Source organism: Delphinapterus leucas, chromosome 4 (assembly GCF_059928025.1).
Source record: "Delphinapterus leucas isolate spDelLeu-1000000601 "Yukka" chromosome 4, BTC_Dleu_Yukka2, whole genome shotgun sequence".
In the NCBI taxonomy this organism is placed as follows: Eukaryota; Metazoa; Chordata; class Mammalia; order Artiodactyla; family Monodontidae; genus Delphinapterus; species Delphinapterus leucas.
In genome coordinates, this window is record NC_143132.1 from 4,094,592 (window position 1) to 4,111,448 (window position 16,857).

Below are 16,857 nucleotides of genomic sequence, written 5' to 3' on the forward strand. Positions count from 1 at the left end.
TGCCCTGCTCCGATCCCACACGGTGGGTGGCCCAAACCTTGGGAAGGACGGTCCTGGCCTGTCTGGTACTGGGCTCTGACCCCCTCAGAGGCCTGATGGCAAGGGTGAGGGTCTAAAGGAAACGTGCTGAGTCCTGGCTTTGCTGCCCCGCACTGCACACGGAGACCACGCACACCTCCTTCAAGGGGTCTTGTGAAATAGACACAGTCTGAGCCCATGAGTAAGTGGCCTGCCAGCATTCACTTTCGTGACGGTGGCCATGGTCCCTGGCTGGCATCAGACTCCGAGGGTGGGGTGGCAATGTACCCAGGCAGGGACTCAGCGTCCCTCCCCAGTGGGAGCTGCCCTTTCCCCGAGGGTGTGGACCCACATGTATCCTGCCCTCCTTCCTCGTTTCCTGGGCTGGAGAAGACCTGAGTCAGCCTGTGAACGTGGTAGAGGAGACCGCCTTCCACAAAGAAACATAAATGCCAAGCTGGGTGACCGCTGCCCGGAGCCGCCTCCAGAGAGGGCGTGGCCCAAACCTCCTGAAGATCACAGACTGTCTGTGCCAGGGGTTTGAGATCATCTATCTTGACGTTTGTCAAGCATGTTACTTGGAAAAAGGTTTGGAGGCTGAATCCTCTTGGTTAAACGCCCTGCAGGACTGCTCAAGGCCTTGATTGCTTACCTGCTCAGGGACTCAATAAACAGGGGTATGGGTGCAGCATTTCCCCAGGTATATTTGACTTCAACTTTTTTTTTTTTTGCGGTACGCAGGCCTCTCACTGCTGTGGCCTCTCCCGTTGCGGAGCACAGGCTCCGGACGCGCAGGCTCAGCGCACATGGCTCACGGGCCCAGCCGCTCCATGGCACGTGGGATCTTCCCGGACCGGGGCACGAACCCGCGTCCCCTGCATCGGCGGGTGGACTCTCAACCACGGCGCCACCAGGGAAGCCCCGTTCATCTTTATTAGCAATACCTTTTCTTTTTTCCCCTGCTGGAGTATTTGATGGGAAATGCTCTTCTGACCCAATCTCTTCATTTTAAAGAAGAAGAAGAAAGTCATCACCAGAGAGGTTATGTGACCTGCCTGACGTTACTCAGTAACAGCACTGCTGGGAGGAGAACTCACACTTGGCTCTGCAGGCGGTTCTCTTCCTTGCAATGTACAGAGAAGAAGAATAAACCCCAAAGCAACTGAGAAAGATTTCTCTTTCTCCTCAACTCAAAATATAAAGTACTCCCATTTATAAGGAAAAAAGTTAGCTCAATGGCCCTTGATCTTTTCTGGGAGCTCTTCAAGGGACTTCAGGTTAAACATGGTAGACTGAAGATATACATTCATCAGGTCCTTTAAAAAATCTTCCAGAACACCGGCACGGCAACAGTAAGAAGTCACCTCACAAGAACAAAGGGAGAAGAAGAGGAAAAAACAGCAGGCAGAGATGTCCATGAAAATTTCGATGCACAGACAATGCCAGTGGCCTCCCCAGTATCTTTTCTCCCTTCTTTTTGCCGACAGAACCCCAGTTTTGGCTGGGGCCATCATGCTCCCAATTGCCTTGTGTCCCAGAGCCCGTGTCCCTAAGGGTGTCCATGTGATCCTGTGTAAGTGGAAGTCTGCTGGAGATCCTGGGAAAATAGCATTCCTACATCGGAGCCACTCCTTCTCCACCATCTTTTCTTTTTTTCCCCTCCTTCTGTCTCCTTGGAATGTGGACCGGAGGCTGGAGTGGAGTAGCTGTCTTGTGAACATGAGGATGAAAGCCACACAATGAGGATGACAGAGCAGAAACACAGAAGGAAACTGGGACAGTGATAACGTCACGGGCTGCTGTCCTAGCCCTGGATGTTTGGGTAAGAACAGTAAAATGCTGTTCGGGGCTTCCCTGGTGGCGCAGTGGTTGAGAGTCTGCCTGCCGATGCAGGGGACACGGGTTCGTGCCCCGGTCCGGGAGGATCCCACATGCCGCGGAGCGGCTGGGCCCGTGAGCCATGGCCGCTGAGCCTGCGCGTCCGGAGCCTGTGCTCCGCAGCGGGAGAGGCCACAACAGTGAGAGGCCCGCGTACCACCAAAAAAAAAAAAAAAAAAAAAAATGCTGTTCGGTCGAGCCATTGAATGGGGTTCTGCCACATGAAGCCAAATGTAATCTGTAAGTGATGCACTGGCACTGCAGACCAGTGAAAAGTGAAGCAAGACTACCTGCCAAAATGATCACCAACCTATACAAGCAACTGACGTGCAAAGCTCCAGAATGGCTGAAGAATTGGAGGCACCAAGGTTGGAGTGAGGGGCTAGCTGAACACTGTAGAACTGAAACACAGGATGTATGTCATAAGAAACACTTAGGCCCTAAGGTTTCCTCCCCCATCCCACAGAGACAGACAACTGTCCCACCTCCATTGACGAGCACTTAGGGTGTATACACTGCAGAGAAATTAAACCAGACAGGCTCTGCACTTGGTGACTCGAGGAAGAGCAGAAAGAAGAAAAAGTTACAAAAGAAACAATACAAAAAATTTGCTGGAACTGCACGACATGACTTTCCTGATTGAACGAGCGAACCAAGTTTCCTGACAAAACATGAAACAATCTCATCTTGAAATTTCAAAACACCGGGGATTTAAAAAATCCTTAATATTTATAGAGGAAAAGCAATGGGATAAATTCAAAGTATCAGAATTTCTCAATAATAATATTAGAAAGCAGAAAATAATGAAGCAATGCCTTCAAAATTCTAAAAAAAAAAGTTTTATCTAGAATTCTTTATTTATACAAACTGTCAATCAAAGGGTGGAATAAAGATGTTTAAAAATATGTAAGATTTTCTTTTTTTTTTTTTTTTTTGCGGTATGCGGGCCTCTCACTGTTGTGGTCTCTCCCGTTGCGGAGCACAGGCTCCGGACGCGCAGGCTCAGCGGCCACGGCTCACGGGCCCAGCCGTTCCACAGCACGTGGGATCTTCCCAGACCGGGGCACGAACCCACGTCCCCTGCATCGGCAGGTGGACTCTCAACCACTGTGCCACCAGGGAAGCCCAAAAAATATGTAAGATTTTTAAGATTTAAAAATTGTACCTCACATGCATTCTTTCTCAGGAAGCTACTGGAGGATGTGCTTCACTTGAGCAAGAAAGTAAACCCAGAAAGAGAAAGATGTGGGACACAGGACACACTGTATGTAGCACAGAAAAATACAAAGAGATTCTCACTGAAGTTGAAGGGAACTCTCAGGAGGAGAGCTGTGCCACAAGCCAAGAGGTCAACTGTCCAGATACAAACGGGAAGACGAGAGCTCCAGAAAGGATGTCTCCACTGGAAAAACAAACAACAACAAAACAAAACAAAACGTGAATGATTACCTGATGCGTGTGATTTTGTTGAGAGGAGTTTTTCAGGTTTGTCAGATAAAGTTGGGGAATAAGTGGTCCGTAGTATATAAAAAAATTGAGGCAATAGTTAACTCCAGGAAAAACAAAATGTTGCACAAGAAAAGAAAAAGTAATCTTAGTGCCATAAGGGCTGAGTTGTGACATTTATGGAGTCATAATAATGCCAACCCTAAACATTGGTTTGGCCCAAGGTTACGATATAAGTAAATTATGAAGATGGCGGGTAGGATGGAAGAGGCTGAGAGCATGTGGCAGGTGGCGGTGTAAGTGCGCTAAAATGGAAAAAAACAAGAAATAATACGGTAGTCATGTTAGTTCAAAGTGTGGAGGTACAGGGCTTCCCTGGTGGCGCAGTGGTTGAGCGTCCGCCTGCCGATGCAGGGGACGCGGGTTCGTGCCCCGGTCCGGGAAGATCCCACGTGCCGCGGAGCGGCTGGGCCCGTGAGCCATGACCACTGAGCCTGCGCGTCCGGAGCCTGTGCTCCGCAACGGGAGAGGCCACAGCAGTGGGAGGCCCGCGTACCGCAAAAAAAAAAAAAAAAAAAAAAAGTGGAGGTATAGATTAAAAAATAAAACAGTTAAGAGACTTGAAAGTAAGTAACTCAAGGGGAAGGGAATGGGAGGTGGGAAGGGGTGTGGTGACAAACACAAACCTTGCAACACTGACTTTTAAAACAATGTTATAAAAATTAATTAAAAAGGAAGAAACAATAATCTTAATAAAAATTACAAACTCTCTTCTCAGGAGAAAATCTGGACTCTCCCTCTGAGCTAGTTTTAGAAACCCAAACCCAGTTGTGTGGACCTCAGGGCAGGCATGCTAGGTCGCCTGAGACTCTCCTTTATGCTGTTGTCCAGTGGCTCCAACTGACCTTGCCGCAGAGCTGGCTAAAGTCTGAGCACAGGCCTAACGTGACTAAGGATCATCTCCTGCCTTTGGCAGATTTATGGGTTGGTACAGGTGGATTTATTGCTGTGCAGGCAGCCATCCAGTAACAAATGAATGGTTCCAACATGTTGGACTGGCAACAGAGACAGTGGGGAAAATGGAAACTGTCCACCCAATGCTTTTGTATCGTCCTTTTCCCTACTGTCTTCTTCAGAGTCTTTTTGGTTTTTTTCCCAGTGGAACCCAAATGCTGGTGTTTAAGCATTAAAGGAGCCTGGGAGCTTCTCCTGCCAGACAGTGGTTTCCTGTCCTGTCCTGACACTCCGACATGCCTCCTTTGGTGATGGATGGGAGATTCTCCTGCAACCAGCTCCGCTCCCCTCAACCCCACCAGGGATTCCTGAGGTCCCTGGTGCCCCAGGGGAGAGCGTGGAAGGGAGGGGTAGCCCGCTCTCATCCCTCAGCTCACATCACAAGGTCACATCTGATTTTGTGTCCAATTCGGAGAAATCGGAGTCAATCTGTTTAACTTGTGTATTAGTTTTCCTGTGGCTGTCATAACAAATTATACAAATTGGGTGGTTTAAACCACAGAAATTTATTTTCTCACAGTTCTGGAGGCCAGAAGTCCAAGATCAAGGTGTCGGCTGGGCTGGCTCCATCTGAAGCCTCCAGGGGCGCCCTTCCAAGCCTGTCTCCTAACTTCTGGCTGTTGCCGGCAGTCCTTGGCGCTCCTCGGCTTGTAGATGGTTTACTGCAGTCTCTGCCTCCATCCTCACATGGCCTTTGTCTCTTGATATCTCATCACATTGTCCTACCTCCGTTTGTGTCTGTGTCCAGATTTCTTTTTCCTTATAAGGACACCAGTCATATCGGGTTTAGGGCCCATCTCAACCTAGTATGACCTGATCTTAAGTTGATTACATCTGCAAAGACCCTACTTCTAAATAACGTCATACTCATGGGTACTGGGCGGTAGGGGATGGACATATCTGTTAGGGGGACACAATTCAACACCCTCCTGGCTGGCTTCACCCTCAATGGCTGCTCAAGACTTCCCCACCCTGGAAAACCCTTTCTTCCACATGCTGTGACCCTAGAAGCTACCTTCCTGTCACCGTCCCTCTTCCCTTGTCACCAAACTTCTTGAAAACATCCTTCTGTTTCCCCATGAGTACCACCCACCCAGCCCACGCCTTCTTCCTGCTTATATGCTCCAGCACCCGTGCCCAGCGCCCCTCAACTCTGAACAACTTTTGTCTCCTTCCAAAGTCCACTGCACCCTCAAAGGTCAGAGGTCAAGCCAGTGCGCTGGAGACTGAGAGGGGCCCACGGAGTGGGCTTCACAACTGACCGACTGATGCTGGGCAGGGGCCCCTGACCTTTTGAAACCTCAGCTTCCTCATCTGGAAGGAATGGGGATGGTGGTGCTTTCCTCTTTGGGTGACTGTGGGAATTAAATGAAATACACAAGCCACATATTCAGGCTTAGTGCATGGCATCTAATAGGAGCCCAATAAACAGGGACTATAATTATCAATTAAATGTAGTTTTCCGGTAAGTGGTGGCCTCCCAGGGTGCCGCTGTGTGCGTTCAGGGTCAGTTCGTGAGTTGACAGGCACACCTGCAATGACTCACCTCCTGCAGGGGCTATGCTGGGGCCAACCGCTCCTCCCTGGGCTGTGACAACGGTGCTTCCCAGGTACAATGAAGACAAACAGGTTGGCACCGTCAGCCAGGCTCAGCCAGGTCCTCCCGGGAAGCCCAGGTGGGAGCAGGCAGTTGGCAGGACGTGGGCCCCGCCCTCCACAGATTCCCCGTATGAGGGGCGGCGGCCATGGGCTCGGGTCATCGGAAAGTGCTCAGAGCTCAGAACTGGAGGCCTGGGCTGGGCCTCGGGGTCGGCCAGGTCACTCCGCGGGCCTGATCTGCCCGCGTCCGCCTCCCACGCCCGGCGCTGGGGCATCCGCTGCTGGGAGAGAACCGCGGTGAGTCTTCATCTCCATCACCTGCCTCCCACGTGGGTCTCTGTCTCCGGGTCTCTCCGCTCCCCGAGACAAGTTGGTGACACGGGGATGGACATTCACTTGCGGGGGAGGGAAACGTCAGTGGTTGGCGAACTGTGCCTCCCGTGGATGCTTTGTTTGTTTAACTGTGGTAAAATACACAAAACACAAATGTACCATTTCAACCATTTTTAAGCGTACAGGTGAGTAACATTAAATCCGTTCACATTGGTCTACAGCCATCACCACCGTCTGTCTCCAGAACCCTTTTATCTTTCCAGCCTGAAACTCTGCCCGCATGAGACACTCACTCCCACCTTCCCCCCAGCCCCGGGCCCCCATCACCCTACTTTCTGTCTCTATGAATTGGACTCCTCTAGGGCCTCACGTAAGCGGAATCATACAGTGTTTGATCTTTCATGACCGGTTTCTTTCACTAAGCATCATGCCCTCAGGGTTTATCCGCTCTGTAGCAGGTGTCGGAATGTCCTTCCTTTTTAAGACGGGACACTATTGCATTGTGTGGGTGGACCACATTCTGCTTGTCCATTCATCCATCCACGGACACTCGAGGGGCCTCCGCTCCTGACTATTGTGGGTAATGCTGCTATGAACGTAGGGTGTAAATACCTGTTTGAGTCCCTGCTTTCAATTCTTTTGAGTATATACCCAGCAGTAGAGTTGCTGGGCCATATGGTAGTTCTATGTTTAATTTTTTGAGGAATTGTGAATGTTGCATTTTATTTAATTTATTTTTTTATTGAAGTATAGTTGATTTACAATATCGTGTTAATTTCAGGTGTACAGCACAGCAATTCAGTTACACATACACGTATCTATTCTTCTTCAGATTCTCTTCCCTTATACGTTATTACAAAATATTGAGTATAGTTCCCTGTGCTACACAGTAGGTCCTTGTTGATTATCTATTTTATAGATAGATAGGGTGTATATGTTAATCCCAACCTTCTAATTTATCCCAATGCTGCATTTTAAAGCAGGGATTTAAAAACACGGTATCAGAAGTAAGACGCTTGGAGCAGAATGGAGAAAGTGCCTGGATCTTGCCAACCCAGACAGACCGGGGCTGGAATTCTGGCTCTGTAATCACAGCCAAGTTACTTCATTTTCCTGAGCCTCAATTTCCTCGTCTGTAAAATGGGAGTAATGCCACCCACCTCACGTCATGCTGGGTTTTGAGAAATTTTAACTTAATTAGGAAAGTTGGGAAGGCTAATGGCTTAGAGCAAGGACTGAAAAGCCACTCCTTGCACCTGTTTTTGTGCTGCCTGAGAGCCAGAATAGTTTCCACATTTTTTAAGGGTTGTAAAAAAACGAAGAAGAACAGGTGTCAGAGTCCGTATGTGGCCGGCAAAGCCTAAAATATTTACTCCCGGGCCTTTTTAGGAAAAAGTTTGTGATGCGTCGTTTAGAGAACAGGCTCTGAAGTCAGAGTACTTGGGTTCAAAGACAAACTGCGTGACCTTAACCAAGTCCCTCTGTCCATCTGTACCTCGGTCTCCTCATCTGTAAAGTGGGGATAACAATGCCCGTGGCTTATTGTCTAATCTGTCAAGTCTCTGCTCAACACGGCCATGCTTTGCTCCTTCTAGCACATTCTGTAACGTGTCTCCTGTTTTCTGTGTGGTCTGTCTCCCCAGCTAGGATGGAAGCCTCACCCGGGCAGGGAGAATTCAGACCCCATAGGGAAATGTGAGGAGAAGATGAGTTAGCACACGAAGGACATTGAGACGGTGGTGGGATGGGTGAGTGCCCAGCACAGAGTCAGCCCCGGGCTGGCGCGAGACCCCCGGGTACCTGGGGGGGCCGGTCTTCCTACAGTGCAGGCTCTCGGGGGCATGTGCTCTTGGCACCAGCTCTGCCCCAAACTTGGTAGATGAAAGAGCAGGAAACACAGTGGAAAAGACCAGTGTGCTCCCTGGAGGCTGACACACGGGGTGTGGTGCCAGCAGGGCTGCAGACCAGCCCCATGATCCAAGGCAAATATGGTCAGCTCCCCGGGACCTGCCTGACTGGTCCCCGCACCTGCTTGAGCAAAGGCGGCGAGATGACGGGTCCTGTTTGCTGCAGTGTCCTCAGGGCGTTGGAGCCACCCTCTGCAGCAGCCCAGCCCTACCGAGGTGACCAATGCCTCAGCTCCACTCTCTCAGGTGACCCCCATAATAACCCACCAGGAGGCTTTGTCCCTATTTGACAGATGAAGGCACTGAGGCTCTCAGTGAGCCCGAAATGCTCACTCAATCTCACTGTTACTGCTTCACATCGCCAGGACTTGACCCGGGACGGCATACCACGGGGTCTTCTACTGTGCAGAGAATGAGTGAATGGAAGATGCGCCTAAGAAGGCAGGCATTAGAATCACTGACCTTCTGGGGAAGAGGTGGGAAGACAAACCATCTTTTCTGGAAGAACCAAGGATGAAGTGGGTGGCTCTCGAGGCAAGGCCCATGGCTGGGGGCGGGGGATGCGGGAGATGGGCGGAGGGCTTGATTTCGTGCTGCAGAGACACAGACTCCTCTTGGATGATCTGCAGCAGAAAACATGGAGGTGCATGCGCTCTGACTTGTGGGAGGCTCCTCCCATGCCTCTAAAGACAGTTTCCCTGGGGACAGGAGACTTAGACGTCAAACCCCAAAGACAAGGTCTCTATGAATCTCCATGGCCTTCCATCTTGGCCACTCGGGGGCTGACTTAACCTCACAGATGTGCTGACCTGGCTCTTTTCAAGCAGCCCGCGTTCATTTTTTTGTGGTTCTCCCCAGGGCAGGCCGTGCTCCCAGCACAAAGGCAGCCCGGCTGGGGGGCGGGGGCAGGGGTGGCCAGGAAGGAGCCGTGTGGAGGAGCAGGTATGAGCTGCTTTGTTGACAACATCAGTATCCCTCAGCAGGAAATGCAGGTCCAGTGACATACCTGAGGTTCAAGAGCAGCTATTAGCCAGCAATCCGCTAAGACAGTCTAACAGGACAGCCCCTGGGTTCTAAGGGCAGCGAAGGAGGGCATCAGAGAGGCCAGCTGCCCGGTTCAGAGAGATGGTCCTTGTCCCGCCCAAAAAGGCAGAAAAGGAAAGGGAAATTGCCTGCAAGAGAGCGACAGGAAGCCCTAGGCCGGGAATCCAGGGCTGCACCTCTCCTCCAGCAGCTCAGTGGAGGGGCCGGTGTGCTGGGATGAGCAGCTGGAAAAGAAGGGCCGAGACCCAGGCAGTCTCCAAGTGTCTAGGGCACCATTGGCACACTTACATTGTGTTCCAGCATGTCATGACCTCACTTTCCCCTGATTAGACAAGTGAGATGGTCATTCTGATCTTTTTCCAGGTGAGGAATTCTAAACAGGCAAGAATTCATGTGAAAAATCATGCAGCAGGTGAGCTGCAGGTAGAGAGAGGGGCTGGCTGGGTGAACTAGCGCCCAACAGCCCCACCCTCAAATGCGTTTCCCTTAAATTCTCCCTGCAGGATGCTACACACCTTTGCAAATTCGTAACCTGGAGAGCCGTGAAAGGAGCTCTGTTTTATTTTTTAATTTTTATTTGTTTTTAATAAATTTATTTATTTTTGGCTGTGTTGGGTCTTCATTGTGGTGCATGGGCTTCTCATTGCAGTGGCTCCTCTTGTTGTGGAGCACGGGCTCTAGGCACGCGGGCTTCAGTATGTGTGGCGCATGGGCTCAGTAGTTGTGGCTCGTGGGCTTAGTGGCTCCGCCGCATGTGGGATCTTCCCGGACCAGGGCTCGAGTCCGTGTCCCCTGCATTGGCAGGTGGATTCTTAACCACTGCACCACCAGGGAAGTCCTGAGCTCTGTTTTTAAAAAGCTAGTTCTGGGGGCTGCCCTGGTGGTGCAGTGGTTGAGAGTCCGCCTGCCGATGCAGGGGACACGGGTTCGTGCCCCGGTCCGGGAGGATCCCACATGCCGCGGAGCGGCTGGGCCCGTGAGCCATGGCCGCTGAGCCTGCGCGTCCGGAGCCTGTGCTCCGCAAAGGGAGAGGCCACAGCAGTGAGAGGCCCGTGTACCACAAAAAAAAAAAAAAAAAAGCTAGTTCTGGGAATTCCCCTGTGGTCCAGTGGTTAAGACTCTGCACTTTCATTGCTGAGTGGCTGGGTGGGATCCCTGTTCAGGGAACTGAGATACCACAAGGCGCACAGTGTGGCCAATAATAATAATAATAATAATAAAATAAAAAACGAGTGTTTCCTGGGCCTGGGCTACTGGATTCTGTGGGTGTGTTCTCTCAATCAGCCTCCCTCGAGTCACTCCGAGCTGGGAGATTCAGTGGCTCCATGTACAGAAGAGGAAGCAGAGGCCAGAGAAGAAACTTGTACGTGCAGATGGATGAAGGTAGAGAGGGGACCTCACATCTGCTCTGTGTGACTCCAGAGTTGCTCTCCTACTGTTTAGAGAAGTCAAAGTATGGGCAGTTTCTGATTTGCCTTTGGATCCTGAGACCTGGCTGCTGCAGTGCTGAGAGGTGGTGTGACTGCGGCCATGGCCATGGCGTGTCGTGGAGATTTATCCTTAGCTCAGTAACTGCTGCAAGTCTCAGAACAATGGACTCATTGCCTGAGGGGAAGGTTCGGATGTCACGGCCAGGAAGTCATACCCATCAGTGATGGACCTGGTCACGGCTGACCCCAGCTTGAGGAGCTGGTCAACTACAGGAACGCTGGGTCCCCCTGATGCCCCCTTAAGGGAAGCCCAGCCAGTGGCCTTTGTGGCTTGGGGGACGTGGGCTAATTTGGAAGTGACGGGAAAGCCCAGGCATGACCAGGTATGCCTCTCCTCCCTCTGCGGGGGTCCATGGCCAGAGCCATGTTTTGTACGAGGAAGATGGTGACCGGGAGAGAAGAAAGAGGAAGGGAGAGGTGTGAGGGGATTTTTTAAAAATTTAATTTAATTAATTTATTTTTAATACAACAGGTTCTTACTTGTTATCTATTTTATACATATTGGTGTGTATATGTCAATCACAATCTCCAATTCAACCCATCCCCACCCCGTACTTCCCCCCTTGGTGTCCATACATTTGTTCTCTACATCTGTATCTCTATTTCTGCCTTACAGACCAGTTCATCTGTACCATTTTTCGAGGTTCCACATATATGCGTTAATATACAATATTTGTTTTTCTCTTCCTGACTTACTTCACTCTGTATGACAGTCTCTTGGTCCATCCATGTCTCTACAAATGACCCAATTTCATTCCTTTTATGGCTGAGTAATATTCCATTGTATATATATGTACCACATCTTCTTTATCCATTCATCTGTCGATGGGCATTTAGGTTGCTTCCATGACCTGGCTATTGTAAATAGTGCTGCAATGAACATTGGGGTACTTGTGTCTTTTTGAATTATCATTTCCTCTGGGTATATGCCTAGTAGTGGGATTGCTGGGTCTTATGGTCATTCTATTTTTAGTTTTTGAAGGAACCTCCATAATGTTCTCCATAGGGGCTGTATCAATTTACATTCCCACCAACAGTGCAAGAGGGTTCCCTTTTCTCCACACTCTCTCCAGCATTTGTTGTTTGTAGATTTTCTGATGATGCCCATTCTAGCCAGTGTGAGGTGATACCTCACTGTACTTTTGATTTGCATTTCTCTAATAATTAGTGATGTTGAGCAGCTTTTCATGTGCCTCTTGACCATCTGTATGTCTTCTTTGGGGAGATGTCTATTTAGGTCTTCTGCCCATTTTTGGATTGGGTTGTTTCTTTCTTTAATATTGAGCTGCGTGAGCTATTTATATATTTTGCAGATTAATCCTTTGTCCGTTGATTGGTTTGCAAATATTTTCTCCCATTCTGAGGGTTGTCTTTTCATTTTGTTTATAGTTTCCTTTGCTGTGCAAAAGCTTTTAAGTTTCATTAGGTCCCATTTGTTTATTTTTGCTTTTATTTCCATTACTCTAGGAGGTGGGTCAAAAAAGATCTTGCTGTGGTTTATGTCAAAGAGAGTTTTTCCTATGTTCTCTTCTAAGAGTTTTATAGTGTCTGGTTTTACATTTAGGTCTCTAATCCATTTTGAGTTTATTTTTGTGTGTGGTGTTAGGGAGTGTTCTAATTTCATTCTTTTACATGTAGCTGTCCAGTTTTCCCAGCACCACTTATTGAAGAGGCTGTCTTTTCTCCATTGTACGTCCTTGCCTCCTTTGTCATAGATTAGTTGACCGTAGGTGCATGGGTTTATCTCTGGGCTTTCTATCCTGTTCCATTGATTTATATTTCTGTTTTTGTGCCAGTACCATACTGTCTTGATTAGTGTAGCTTTGTAGTATAGTCTGAAATCCAGCAGCCTGATTCCTCCAGCTCCATTTTTCTTTCTCAGGATTGCTTTGGCTATTCGGGGTCTTTTGTGTTTCCATACAAATTGTGAAATTTTTGTTCTAGTTCTGTGAAAACTGCCATTGGTAGTTTGATAGGGATTGCACTGAGTCTGTAGATTGCTTTGGGTAGTATAGTCATTTTCACAATGTTGATTCTTCCAATCCAAGAACATGGTATATCTCTCCATTTGTTTGTGTCATCTTGGATTTCTTTCATCAGTGTCTTATAGTTTTCTGCATACAAGTCTTTTGTCTCCTTAGGTAGGTTTATTCCTAGGTATTTTATTCTTTTTGTTGCGATGGTGAATGGGATTTTTCCTTAATTTCTCTTTCTGGTCTTTTGTTTTCAGTGTATAGGAATGCAAGAGATTTCTGTGCATTAATTTTGTATACTGCAACTTTACCACACTCATTGATTAGCTCTAGTAGTTTTGTGGTGGCATCTTTAGGACTCTCTATGTATAGTATCATGTCATCTGCAAACAGTGACAGCTTTACTTCTTCTTTTCTGATTTGGATTCCTTTTATTTCTTTTTCTTCTCTGATTGCCTTGGCTAAGACTTCCAAAACTATGTTGAATAATAGTGGTGAGAGTGGACATCCTTGTCTTGTTCCTGATCTTAGAGGAAATAGTTTCAGTTTTTCACCATTGAGAATGATGTTTGCTGTGGGCTTGTCATATATGGCCTTTATTATGTTGAGGTAGGTTCCCTCTATGCCCACTTTCTGGAGAGATTTTATCATAAATTGGTGTTGAATTTTTTCAAAAGCTTTTTCTGCATCTGTTGAGATGATCATATGGTTTTTATTCTTCAGTTTGTTAATATGGTGTATCACATTGTTTGACTTGCATATATTGAAGAATCCTTGCATTCCTGGGATAAATCCCACTTGATCATGGTGTATGATCCTTTTAATGTGTCGTTGGATTCTGTTTGCTAGTATTTTGTTGAGGGATTTTGCATCTATGTTAATCAGTGATACTGGTCTGTAATTTTCTTTTTTTTGCAGTACCTTTGTCTGGTTTTGGTGTCAGGGTGATGGTGGCCTCGTAGAATGACTTTGGGAGTGTTCCTTCCTCTGCAGTTTTTTGGAACAGTTTGAGAAGGATGGGTGTTAGCTCTTTTCTAAATGTTTGATAGAATTCACCTGTGAAGCCATCTGGTCCTAGACTTTTGTTTGTTGGAAGATTTTTAATGACAGGTTCAATTTCATTATATGTGATTGGTCTGTTCATATTTTCTATTTCTTCCTGGTTCAGTCTTGGAAGGCTATACCTTTTAAGAATTTGTCCATTTCTTCCGGGTTGTCCATTTTATTAGCATAGCATTGCTTGTAGTAGTCTCTTATTATGCTTTGTATTTCTGTGGTGTCTGTTGTAACTTCTCCTTTTTCATTTCAGATTTTATTGATTTGAGTCCTCACCCTCTTTTTCTTGAGGAGTCTGGCTAAAGGTTTATCAGTTTTGTTTATCTTTTCAAAGAACCAGCTTTTAGTTTTATTGATCTTTGCTGGTGCTTTCTTTGTTTCTATTTCATTTATTTCTGCTCTGATGTTTATGATTTCTTTCCTTCTATTCACTTTGGGTTTTGTTTGTTCTTCTTTCTCTAGTTCCTTTAGGTGTAAGGTTAGATTGTTTATTTGATATTTTTCTTGTTTCTTGAGGTAGGCTTGTATAGCTCTAAACTTCCCTCTTGGAACGCTTTTGCTGCATCCCATAGGTTTTGGATCATTGTGTTTTCATAGTCATTTGTCTCTAGGTATTTTTTGATTTCCATCTCTTGGTTATTTAGTAACGTATTGTTTAGCCTCCATATGTCTGTGTTTTTTACGTTTTTTCCCCCTGTAATTGATTTCTAATCTCATAGCATCGTGGTCGGAAAAGGTGCTTGGTATGATTTCAGTTTTCTTAAATTTACTGAGGCTTGATTTTTGACCCAAGATGTGATCTATCCTGGAGAATGTTCTGTGTGCACTTGAGAAGAAAGTGTAATCTGCTGTTTTCAGGTGGAATGTCCTATAAATATCAATTAAATCTATCTGGTCTGTTGTGTCACTTAAAGCTTGTGTTTCCTTATTGAGTTTCTGTCTGGATGATGTGTCCATGGTATAAGTGAGGTGTCAAAGTCCCCCACTATTATTGTGTTACTGTCGATTTCCTCTTTTATAGCTGTTAGCATTTGCCTTATGTATTGAGGTGCTCCTATGTTGGGTGCATATATATTTATAATTGTTATATCTTCTTCTTGGATTCATCCCTTGATCATTAAGTAGTGTCCTTCCTTGTGTCTTGTAACATTCTTTATTTTAAAGTCTATTATATCTGATATGAGTATTGCTACTCCAGCTTTCTTTTGATTTCGATTTGCATAGAATATCTTTTTCCATCCCCTCACCTTGAGTCTGTATGTGTCTCTAGGTCTGAAGTGGGTCTCTTCTAGACAGCATATATATGGGTCTTGTTTTTGTATCCATTCAGCGAGCCTGTGTCTTTTGGTTGGAGCATTTTGTCCATTCACATTTAAGGTAATTATTGATATGTATGTTCCCATGACCATTTTCTTAATTATTTGGGGTTTGTTTTTGTATGTCCTTTTCTTCTTTTGTGTTTCCCACTTAGAGAAGTTCCTTTAGCATTTGTTGTAGAGCTGGTTTGGTGATGCTGAATTCTCTTAGCTTTTGCTTGTCTGTAAAGCTTTTGATTTCTCCGTCAAATCTCAATAAGATCCTTGCCGGGTAGAGTAATGTTGATTGTAGGTTCTTTCCTTTCATCAGTTTAAATATATCCTGCCACTCCCTTCTGGCTTGTAGAGTTTCTGCTGAGAAATCAGCTGTTAACCTTATGTGAGTTCCCTTGTATGTTGTCATTTTTCCCTTGTTACTTTCAATAATTTTTCTTTGTTTTTAATTTTTGCCAATTTGATTACTATGTGTCTCAGTGTGTTTCTCTTTGGGTTTATCCTGCCTGGGACTCTGTGCTTCCTGGACTTGGGTGGCTATTTCCTTTTCCATGTTAGGGATGTCTTTGACTATAATCTCTTCAAATAGTTTCTTGGGTCCTTTCTCTCTCTCTTCTCTTTCTGGGACCCCTATAATGCTAATGTTGTTATGTTTAATATTGTCCCAGAGGTGTGAGGGGATTTTGATGAAAGAGAAAGATGAGGCCATCCTGGCCAACATCAAGGCCTGCCGAGTCTGAGCCATTTGGAAAGAAAGAAGATTGCATGGCTTTTATGCTGTGTGCTACCCGGGCACGCTGGGCACAGGGAGGAGAGAGGAAGGGGACGCTTCTATGGCACTTGCAGTCTCCTTTTGTTACAGCAGGGAGGTAGGTAGATATGAGCAAAGAAATGGGGGTGGGGCCAGGTGACAGGAAATCATGTATCTTGTAAACAGCAGGCGTCCATAGGAAGACAGAGAAAAGCAGGAACTTTCAGACTAACAGGAAACCACATATTTTGGGTGATAAGTGTCCCGGAAGCTGAAAAAGGAAGATGAGGAAAGGCAGGAGTCTCCTGCATCAGAGAATATAATCTGTTGCTCATTTTGCTCTCATTACAATAAAATTAGCTTTTCAGAGAAGTACCCATCATGCACCGACACCATGATACTTCTGATCTAAGCTAAATAAGGATAAAAATCCCTCCTCCCCTTGGGAAAATGGAACTGGGATGAAAATCAGGGAATACGATCCCCAAACTCCTCCTTCCCCAGTGAATATTCCGTCCCTTCCTTTGTATGCCCCTCATAACCAGCTTGCCAAAAAGAACCAGGGCAGGGCTTCCCTGGTGGTGCAGTGGTTGAGAGTCCACCTGCCGATGCAGGGGACACGGGTTCGTGCCCCGGTCCGGGAAGGTCCCACATGCCACGGAGTGGCTGGGCCCGTGAGCCATGGCCGCTGAGCCTGTGTGTCCGGAGCCTGTGCTCCGCAACGGGAGAGGCCACAGTGGTGAGAGGCCCGCATACCACAAAAAACAAAACAAAACAAAAAACAAAACAACAACAACAACAAAAAAAAACCCCAGGGCAGCAGCTCCTCACCTGTCTTCCTGCTCTTACGCTGAGGGAGTATTCTTGCTTAAATAAATTCTCACTTTATTTTCTTAACCTCCCTTCTTCTTCACCAAATTATTTCACGGTGAGGCTAGAAACTTAAATTTACTGGGAACACTTTGAGGGCCTTTCTTGCTCCCAAAGAAATGGGACTCTTCAACTCTCCCTCCCACTAAGACACCCCAGAAGGTAGTT

General features: G+C 46.9%; 1 long non-coding RNA gene across 1 annotated transcript; it reads right to left on the minus strand.

Annotated features, from left to right (window-relative positions):
* Positions 1-721: 721 nt before the first annotated feature.
* Positions 722-9,033, minus strand: LOC149749256 (uncharacterized). The gene is made up of 2 exons (XR_016392942.1): positions 8,658-9,033; positions 722-6,416 (listed from the first exon to the last, which is right to left on the minus strand). It is a non-coding gene; the product is annotated as an uncharacterized LOC149749256 (long non-coding RNA).
* Positions 9,034-16,857: the final 7,824 nt, after the last annotated feature.